This window comes from Tupaia chinensis, unplaced genomic scaffold (assembly GCF_000334495.1).
Source record: "Tupaia chinensis unplaced genomic scaffold, TupChi_1.0 Scaffold145907_1, whole genome shotgun sequence".
Lineage (NCBI taxonomy): Eukaryota > Metazoa > Chordata > Mammalia > Scandentia > Tupaiidae > Tupaia > Tupaia belangeri.
The window spans coordinates 202773-212967 of record NW_006205765.1 but is presented as its reverse complement, the minus strand read 5'-3'; positions in this window follow the sequence as shown (position 1 = coordinate 212967).

The window sequence follows — 10195 nt, the reverse complement described above, 5'->3', positions numbered from 1 at the left end:
TCTACTCACTGGGGTTTATGCCTAAAGTCAGACTTGAGTTCATGTATAGGTATGTGTCAGCTGTGATAACTATTGGATATATTTAGACTAATTAAGTTCACTGGCAGATCATTTGAATGGGGAGAGGGGAGGCATGGAGGGCAACCGTGGATGCCAGGGACAATGTGGGAGAAGGATGGGTCATAGCAGAGGGTGGGGGATGGGGAATCAAGGATGGCAAAACAAAAGGCAAGGTATGCAGGACATAAGAATTGGGAAATTATTTGCTGAGAACATGTATGTTGATGTGCTTGATTGAGCCAATGCACAGTGTATTTTGGATGGAAAATTCATTTGTGTGTTGTGATGGAAAAAAAAAGAAATTATAATAAAAAATAAATTATAATAAAAAAAAGAAAAAAAAATTAGCACAGAGAGAAATTTGATGGGACTAAAACCAAAACACACTACTTGTGTCTATCAATTTACAAACCCAATATTTTGACCTCTGTTATACAATTATATTCCAAGCTCTGTGCTAGGCACTGAAGATTACAGTGCTAAGTAAGCAAATGTGAATTATAGCCTAACAGGAAAATAGCGTTGGATAGAAGCCTTCTACTATGCTATGTAAAGAGATCATCATCAAACTCCTAATTGCTGATTTACTGAGTGCTTATGCTTGCTTTATGCCAGGTGTTGTTTTTTTTTTTTTTTTTGGAGAGATTTTTGCTATAGGACCTGTGCACTCACCAGAGAGAGAGAGACAGAAAGAGAGAAATCATCCCCCAGGGGGGATGGCCACACCACAATCCCTTCTCCTCCATTCTTCTCTCAGGAACTTGGCATGCATGCACATGCACCCGGCATGAGTTTAAGCCACCGGGTCTGGGACTCAAACCGTGGTCGACTACATGGCAGTCCAGCGACATAGCCATTACACCAACTGCTGGTCCCAGGTATTGTCCTTTATAAATATTAACTCACTCCTTACAACAACCCTGAGATAGAGACACAAGTATTAATTCAATTTCCTAACTGAGGAAAGTGAGCTAAGTAAAGGTTAAGTAACTTGCCCAAGGTCATGTAGATAGAAAACGACAGCACTGGAATTTAAATCCATCAACCCAGTTCCCAAGCCCTCCTCAACAGATCCTTGCTGCATCAATGAATGGAAAAAGTTAATTACAAGTGCAATGAAGCACAATGTCGCAAAGAGATTTGAACTAATCTGTTGATGGGGCTTTTCTAAGGTGGCACTGAAGCTGAGTCTCAGGATGGGATCGTGTGTAGGAATGGAAGAACTTCCAGGATGTGAAGACCAGGAAGACAGCAGAGCTCTTGAGTTGGAAGAAACCTCAACCACCTCATACAGTCTTCTCATTTTATAGATGTGAAGGTAGAGGCACCAGTGATGGTACAGCAAGCTCGGATGACTAAACCTGCCTTCAGAAAAAACATCGAAGTGTTTAACTATGGTAAAAACAGAGATTTAAAAAAAAAAATCTTGCCAGAGGGTGCATGCATTTGTTAGAGATGCTGGGTGTTGGGGGAGGAGTGAGAAAGTACCCCCGCCTCATGGGGAATGGTCCCTTCTCCTCTTTTTCTCCCTCCTTTGGGGATTTTGGGCATGCATGCATATGTGGCAAGTGTGTTTCTTAAGCTACTGGATCTGGGACTCAAACCACATGGCTGTCTATGTGGGATCCAATTCCTGAACTATCATGCCACAGGATAACTTTTTTTCTTTTTTTGAGAGTTTTTTTTTTTTTTTTTGCTATAGGGCACATGTGCTTGCCAGACAGAGACAGAGAAATAGAAAGCGAGAAATCACCCCCCAGGGGGGATGGCCACGCCACAATCCCTTCTCCTCCATTCTCCTGTCAGGATCTTGGGCACGCATGCACACGTGCCCGGTGTGAGTTTTAAGCCACCGGGTCTGGGACGCGAACCACAGTCGACTATGTGGGAGTCCAGCGACATAGCCATTACGCTAGCTGCTGGTCCCTCCCACAGGATAACTTTAACAAAAAAAAAACCAAACAACAGTTACTTTCTTACACCATTATGCTACAGCAGGCTCTCTAACCCTTTTCACATCATGGCACACATGAAAGATAATATTTGGATGGTGAAAGTAGGTTAAGTGGAGGCTGCTGCTTGTGGCTAGTGGCAGCCCCAGGAACTCTGTGTGCTCTGGCTCTACCCAGATGCTAAACTTATCTGTGACTACATCTAATACTTACCATTTGGAAGAAGACATGGGTTCAAAGACTTACCATGGAGGCATTGTGAATGGCTCCAACGGCGCTGTCCATTCCATGATTCCATCTCAGACTTTGCTGTCCCTTCTCCTTTCTGTCCCCTCCTTTGCACCTTCAGGGTATGGGTCCATACAGTCTCAACCTCACAGATACCTCTAGAGTGTGGATTCCATACTTGGAAGTCTCCTCTCATTCCTAGCTCTGCCTACCACTCCAAACTGACCATTTCCTCTAACCTGCCCATATGGCCATTTGGCCATTCTTTTTTTTCCATCAACTTTCTTCTGTTGGACTGAAGAAATTTAATCATACTCACATGATGTTGGCATGGCTGAAATGCTATCCATTCTCCTAAGAAAATAATAAGATTATTACCTTGTAAAAGAGGGGTTAGTTAACTCAAAGAAGTTAATCTATAGATATAAGAGCCACAGGGATGTTGCATGATCAGGAAAAAGCCTCCTGCTACTAATCATATGATGACATTTGGGGAACAGTTAGCTTTTCTCCAGCAACATCAGCAACACACTGCCTCTCCTTGCAGCTTTAATGTGTGAGGGATTTCCACAGACCTGGATTAGGTACACTTTTATGGTACATAGGGAAAAGATGTCAACTATGTGAAATAGATCTGGTTTCCCAGCTCTGTTTGCATGTGGATGAGTGTCCAATAGAAAGTATAACTTTCTTTTTTTTTAAACCAGTCTATGCAGAATATTAAGGACTACCTTCTGTGTGGAAAGGAGAAAGGAACTGAAACTAAAAGTCAAGGAAGCCAAACTTAAAGACTCAGAAGCAGGTAGTGACTTCAGTAGATAAGTGGAGAATGAGTGTCTGGCTTATAAATTATTCTCTGTGTATGTCTGTGTGAATGTGTCGCATACTGAGCCAGATATCCCCTCATCATTCTACCCCAGCCCTTCACCTCTCTCAGTTACCACTGTATTGTGTTGGTGCCAGATTCTGATTGATAAAGATACAGCTGACATTGACTCTTTTTGGGCTTGACTTTGTCAAATGGGGCATACACAACTCTTCCTGATGGAGCTTTCTCTGGTCAATTAAATTCTCAGGTGACAGCTGCTTAGCAGAGCTATGATTTTTCTTAGTAGTTTGGAACTGGCCAACAGTTATCTCACTGACAATTTGGATAGTAAGGCTTTAGGTGGAGGGCAGTAATTGGTCAAAGATTCACTTACGTAATGCTAAGTATGTGGCATCTCTGCTGTGCCTGTCACACTTGAACAAAGGGCACTATAACCTCGGTAATTCACTGATCTGGATTGTATTCTGAGGTTGTTACTCAAATTCTGAAGGAAGAATCTTAAGGGCAACTTCTTAGCTGTTGCCTGAAAGAAAACAAAAAAAGAAAATTTGGGCTTCATTTAGCAGATGCCACTGCCCTAGTTTCTAGAGTACTACCTCACTAGGACATTCAGATATACCCCTTTTGTTTTGGTAGTCATTTTATTTTTCTTTTATTTTATACGTTCAATCACTTTACATCACTATAGCTTGTTAAATTACCCAACATGAATACACTTCTCACCAGTCGAGTTGAAGACATCATACACGTTATAAGTAACAGACATTTATAAGTAACAGATTCCATTTCTGTGTCCCTAAATGTATTGCCTCTCTATTTTACTCCTTAATTCCTTTCCTCTCACTCTCTCTCATCTCCTTCCCTCTTGCTACACTGTCTCCAGTATCCATAACCATTTTCCATGCGTCTATATCCTCTAATCTTTCAGTTTCTGCCATAGAGTGTGGACAGTTGGTATATACAAATATATCTTTAGAATATATCTTCTCATGCAAAGGAATTATCTGTATTATTTTAAATGAAGTGTCATACCCATCAGTCTTAACAGATAACTCTGTTATCTCCCTGGGCATGTGCAGTCAATCACTGTTTTAGAGTGTGTCTTGTCCTTTTTAGTACGATGACCTCTATACTGAAAGGCTTTTGCTTCCTCCTTACTCTCTCCTTTCTCCCTTCTTTCTTCTCCTCCCTCCACACCACATCCTCTTTCTTTTCCTTTTTCTTCTTTCTCCCCTTCTTTCCACCTCTTCCTCCTTTCTTTTCCTTTATTCCTGCTCTTTCTTTCAATGTATCATGCTATAACCCTTATTTCCATCTGTGTGAGCTTTCTAGAGTAAGGAACTTATGGGCATTTAATCTTCATAGTGCTTTTTGGGGAGGGGAGGAATAACATCTGATATTAACTTTTGTGTACAAATGAAAGAATTAAAGCACTGACAGAAATGCCTTTTCCATCACTCAAAAATATGTTGGAATGAAACTTCTTATTCATTAAATTTATGAGTTAATCTATATATATATCTATTGGCTATATCTATGTAATAAACCATATTAAAACTCAGGAGCTTAGAAACAGTTATTAGTATAATCACTATTATATAATATTATAGTTTTTATTATTATAGCTAAGAAACTTATAGATCAGCTGATCTTAGCTGGGCTTATCTGAGTTGCTGTATTGATCTTGGTGGTCTCTCATATACCTTTTAGGATGGGATTAGACAGATTTATTTTGCTCTCTGCACCTCTCATTCTTCTCTTGGACCAGTAGGCTAGCCTGGGCAGACTCTTTTTATGGCTGCAGCAAAGGTACAAGAGGGCAAGCAGAAACTTGCAAAGCATCTTAAGACCTAGGCTTGGAATTGGCATGCTACCATATCTACCTCACTCTGTTGGCCAAAGTGAATCCCATGGCTGAACTTGAATTAGAAGTGTAAGTTGAGAGCCAAATGATGGTCTGGTGGGAAAAGACAATGCCTGCAAGGCTGACCCACATAAGAAGGTTCTGGGTTCATGTCTGGAACCCTCCTGAGTATGCTGGGAATGTGTGTGCTCATGATTGGAGCCAGGCGAAGCTAGGGGTTGATTATAGCATCAAAACTCTGTTGGTTGCTGCCTTTCTATCTCTCTCTCTCTAAAATGAATAAACATAAAGAATAAGAACGTGAGGGTGGGTGAAGAATTAGAGCCAATAATGCAACACACCACATCTAGTAGATGACAAATTCACAAATTTAAGTATTTATTGTTTCTTGGTGGGAATGGTAAAAAAGGAACCTAGAGAATGCAAAGATATATGCAAGATAGATGTGATTCCAAGGTCAACAGTATAGCTTGTTTTATTTTGAGTGCTTGTGGGTGTGCATGTATGTGCAAAAATACACATACATGATGTTAAATGAAAAAGACATACAAATATTTTAAAAGTCAAACAAACAAATCTTCCTTCTGTTTTACTAGAGCACCTGTATCTCCCATTCTCCCACGTATTGTCTGTGGGGTATTTTTTTTTTTTTTTGCTTTAATTTAGTCTTTAATTCTTACCTTAGCTTATTTACTCAATTAAAAAAGAGATTCAAGCATGGAAAACTCCATCACTCATCATTCAGGAAGATTTGCTCTGGGAAGGGTGCATATGATTTTGCAGCTCATTAACTATTCAGTCTTTTAATTGCACATCCTGGATGCTGTTGGTTTATGTAAATGTTTCTTTGGCATTAAAAGTGACCTTGTTTATCACCTTCTAGTTTAAAAGAAACTATTGCTTATTAAAGAATGAGAGGATAGGTCATCTCTTGAGGCCTTCAGAAAAGGATGTTACCAGATAAATGGGAAAGGTTTGATTCAATATCAGTGACTCCTTTCAGATCATGGAAAGATTGTTCATTTAAATAACATTTTGTAGGGACAGGCCTTTGCCCTAAATAAAATGATGTGATTATTAGCCTACAGGCAAATTTGAAAGAAAAAAAAAATGTCTGTTGAAGGAGAGGATTAAGTGAAATTTCTTAAACAGATTGTAATACTACTGTGAACTCCCTTTGTCTATGTGAGTGTGTTACTCTTTAATGAGATTATTTTGATGTTTTCACCAGGTTTGAGTGCAATGTATAACAAAGCTCTCTTTCTATTCCCCTTTTCTCCCAAGGAAATGTCTTTCTGTTGGGCTAACAGTTGATAGCTGAATTATTATACCCAACTGTTCTGATTTATATATTCCAGGTCTGCCTGTAGGATTTTATATTCTGCTCCCCCTGGGACATGTCTACACTCGGTAACCAAATCGAATCTCTTTTTTCTTTTGCCATCTCTAGCAAGTTGGTGGCATTGCCTGTGCTTTAATTCCACGGTTTACTCTCACACATGCTGCTCTCCAACTCTCATCACTGAGATGTAGTAAAATATCCAATAAGCTCCAGAGAGAGGGAAGCTAGGTTTGGCTCCCCCAGGAACACCCTGTAACCGTGGCAGAGAGCTTTAATTCCCACGGTCTCAGTTTTCTTATTGCAAAATAAGAAAAATAAGTTTTTTTTAATTGCAGTATTATTGCAAAATAAGATTAAAGAGTGTCTTTCCAGCTCTAACACTGTTGTATTTTAAGTGTCCCTCAATGTTCACTCTGACTCTGATGCCAGTTGAGATCTTCAGATAAGTTAGGAGATTTGTCAAGCACCTAGAGCTGGTTCAAAGCAGCAAAGAGGACAAGCATCTTCACCTATACAGCCCAGGTTCTTCTTGCTCTTTCACTCTGCCTCTCTTCTCCCTAAACCCTTACCCTTGCTTATGTAGTACACATTTTGGCACGTGTATGTGCATTGCAACTTACTGAACTCATTTCTTAACTTCAGCTATCATTTCATGATGATTCATGAGCTTCTAGGAGACAGGACTATGGCCTTTCATTCTTATTTTCATCTCTCAGTAGTTAATTTAATAGTGAGTGCCTACTATGCTCCAGGCACTGCACTATGTATTAGGGATATGACAGTGATTTAACAAGACACAAATTCATGTTATGGCAGAAGCTATAGGCAGGATTGATTGGAAGGATGGACAAAACTGCCTTGGACCCAGTGTAAGGCTGCCTTTGCTTTGACTTTTTGAACCAATGCTTGAGAATAGAAGATATTGAGGAAATGAGGTTACAGATTGGTGATGGAACTCCTCTTCGGTCTCTCATGTTATATGAAGATGTAGTAGAGGTTTGATGGTCTGGGCAATCTGTTGCATGAAGAGGGTGATGTTCTTGGCATTTTATTTGAACATCCACAAACTTATCTTCTATCTAATGGCTATTTTATGTACTCCAGATAATTTGCTGATGTTACTTAGTTTTATACTATGAAATTTTCTTATGATTCAGCTACATTCCAGCAGAAAGCAGGCATTCTTTTTTAATAGTCACCTTTTCACTTTTGATTGGTGACTTTTTCCACAGGACAAGATACTTGACTTAGCTATTATTTAAAGTGATTTTCTCTGTGACACTTGTAGTTCTCATGTTGATTTATAGTTGCTTATAGGGTTTGTTTTCTTGTGTTTGTAGTTGAGGTGTGTTATCATCAATTAGAAAACAGCACTTTTAGTTTTAGCTCTAAAACAAGGATAACAGTCCCAATGGTACTAGATTATTGCCAACATTTAATAAGACAACCCCTATGAAAGAATTTAGCTCTATGTATAATAAACAATGACTGCCCCAAAAATCCTTGTCACATTTGATTCAGTTACAAAGATATTAAAAGATACAAAGATAGAAAAATCAAACATTTCATTTCTTAATTTGACTCATATTTTCATGATAATGGTTTAAGTTTTAAGAATTTGGAGCTCAAAATACATGAGTTCTGTCTTTTACTAAGTTGGACAATTTCTTTTGGCTCTTTGTGGGTTAGGTTCCACATCTGTAAAATGTAATTAACAATGGTACTTACCTCATCAGTTGTTACAAGGATGTGCTAATTTGTTCAAAACAGTCAATACTGCCCAATAGTGTACATGTCTAGTATCTGTTGTACTTACTCTTTTGAGATTTTTTGTCCACTTTCACATGTGTGTGTATTTCATTGTATTTTAATGTCCATGCAATTCTGTATCCTGATATTTTAAACAGATTTGCACAGAAATTTAATTTAATTAGTTTTAATGTTTTGTAAGTCAATTACACTGGTACTGTCTTCTGTCACTGAGCATTCAGATATTTTTTTAAAAGCAAGATGGGAGCAGGAGAGAGGGTATCAGTAAACAAACAAATCAAACACTTAATAGTCAAAATATAAAAAGTTATCTGTTGATGATAATATATATTGTAATATCTTTGACTTGACTAATATCACTGTCTTCAGGCTGGGAAAAACTGTGTACACTGTAAAGACGTACAGTGATTAAATGCAATTTTTTAAAAAGCAATTTAAACCTGAAATAAACACATTAATACATTTTATTTTTTTCCCTGTATTGAATAATCGCCTTACAATAAATTGGTCAAAGTGGATTACTGCATTCAAAGGTATAAATATCATGGATCACTATCTATTACTTTTGCTTTTCAAATGGAGTGTACCAGAGACATAAATGTTTTAAAGAGTTGATAATATGGAGAAGAATTTTGACAATTTAGCCACTAGGTCTGCTCTGTTAAACAATCATCTTGAGAAAATGGTGAGCCAGGTATATAGAGTGACGTCCATTTTACCCCTGTCCTATCAGCTACCCCTCCACCTACTACCAGTCTGTGGAAAACAGAGATGAAGCAGCCTTTGGTGGACAGCTGCCCTGCTCTCTGGTATCTGACCGACTGCCTTCCTCTTGGCTATCCTGCATTTCTCTCTTGCTTGCTTGCTCTCAACTTATTTCTCTGACCAGGTTGGTCTCAGGCCTCGGAGGCCTGTTTATGGATTCTGTGTTATGGTTTTTCTGATTCAACTCTTCTCTCCAACTCTTCTGTACCTTACCTCTGATGAAATCTTCACTCACTGGACAACAGGAGGCCCCAAAGCCTGGGGTAAAATATATTCACTATTCTTTCAGGGGAGTACATAAGCTCTTGATTCAATGATGGCATTTTGCACTTGCCCAGCAGGTAATAAAACAGACTCTCTTGAGCACAAAGGGAAAACACAAAGAGGGGAATTGAACTCAGAACTATGAATGCAGGACCTAGAATCAACTTCTTAGATCCCACAGAGCCAGGCCTCCATGAGAGAAGTGCTGTTTCTCTAGAATAGCAGTATCTTTTTAAAAAACACATATAGCTGATCATTATCTGTTGATGATAATGTGTATAGTATCCTCAACTGGACTGGTGTGACTGTGAAGTGTATTCACACTGGAAAATTCAACTTTACATGCTAAGTGATGTACAGTGAGTGAATGTATAAAAGAAATAAATAAAATATATTAAAAAAACCAAAAGCACACATAATGGAGGAAAACCATTTGGAAGAATCTATTAAAATATAATATACACACATGCGATGTCCTAGCAATTTCATTCCTAGCTGTAAATAAAATAGTGTATATGTCAATCAAAATACATGTGCTAGAATGTTAATAGCAACATTATTCATAATACCATAAACTGGAAGCAGAAAGTTGGTCTGGGGAGGATGGATAAATGAAGTTAGATATTCATACAAAGAAGTATTAGTCAAAAATGAGAATGAATGAACAGAAGCTACAGGCAAGCACATGATGAACCTCACAACCATAATAAAGAAACCAATCATACAAGAGCACATACTTCATAAAGCAACCTGATATACTGTCTACTTCATACAGAGTATGTACCATATCAATTCATTCACTATCAGGCCAGTGGTTCCCAGATGTGGGGAGTGAATGGGAGGGAGCACAGGGAAGTTTCTAGTGTTCTGGTAATGTTCTGTTTCTTGGTCTCAGTGCTGGATATAAAGACTTATTGAGCTGCATGCTTATGATTGGTATATTTCTCCACAAATGTAATTGATTAAGAATATTTTAGAGAACAACTTTAGTGATGTTTTTATTATCTACTACCTAGAATTACTTCTTAGGTTGTCTGTGTCTTCATTGCTTGCCACTTAAAATGGAAGGAAATGACTAGCAATAGCATCTCTGCCTATGACTCTTCTGTCTCAGTAGGATG